At 42.4% G+C, this 1,093-nt stretch overlaps 1 protein-coding gene across 1 annotated transcript in view; it reads left to right on the plus strand.

The window, feature by feature from the left end:
• Positions 1-1,093, plus strand: part of LOC101856994 — a gene marked incomplete at its 5' end in the record, with an annotated part of 10,727 nt that overhangs the window by 4,585 nt on the left and 5,049 nt on the right.

The raw sequence follows: 1,093 nt of genomic DNA on the forward strand, positions 1-1,093 counted from the left end.
CCCATCCCACCCCACCCCACCCCTCCCCATGCCTTACCATACCATACCACACCATACCACACCATGCGTCATACCATACATACCATACAATATAATATCATAATATGTCAAAGCAATACCTCATCATACAGTATCTCAAAAGTTACGACAAATTCACGACAAATGTTACGACAAAAGTTACGACCAATACGACCAAAGTTCCGAAAAAAGTTACGACAAATTCACGACAAAAATCACAACAAACATTACACTGTACAAAACGTAACGTGTCCCCAGGTCTGATCCTCCACCTGGGCTTCATGCGTCCGTCCACGGTACTTATGGCTCCCCTCCCCTCCCCTCCCATCACTCCCATACCATCCCACCCCATACCATACCACCCCACCCCACCTCATCCCACATCACTCCTCCCCATACCATATCATACAACACCATACCACACCACACCATACCATACCATACCATACTATACTGTACCATACCATACCATACCATACACTAGCATAGCATAGCATAGCATAGCATAGCATAGCATAGCATAGCATACCATACCATACCATACCATACCATACCATACACTACCATACCATGCCATGCCATACCATGCCATACCATACCATACCATACCATACCATACCATACCATACCATACCATACCATACCATGCCGTCATACCACACTATACCATACCACACCATAACGTACCATACCATGCCGTCATACCGAACATATCTTTCAATACAATATCATAATAATATGTCAAAACAATACCTCATCATACAGTACCTCAAAAGTTCCAACAAAAGTTAGGACAAAACTCTTTAGTTATTTCCCTTGTTTATCATACCTGGCAAACCATCGAGCCCCTGCGGCAATACAGAACTTCCTGTTCTTTTCAACAACAACAAAAATGGCCGCCACTTTCCATCTTATAATGTTCTCTCTTTACACATTTATTACAATAGTTTCACTCTTTTTATGTCTCAAAGAAACTAAACCAAGCTCTTAGATCTACTCTTCTCCTCTTCTTGTCATTGTATGGGGTTTTAGGTGTTCCCGGTGGCTCTAATACAAGAAAGAAATTCAGTGCCTC

This window comes from Aplysia californica, unplaced genomic scaffold, assembly GCF_000002075.1.
Source record: "Aplysia californica isolate F4 #8 unplaced genomic scaffold, AplCal3.0 scaffold00007, whole genome shotgun sequence".
NCBI lineage: Eukaryota > Metazoa > Mollusca > Gastropoda > Aplysiida > Aplysiidae > Aplysia > Aplysia californica.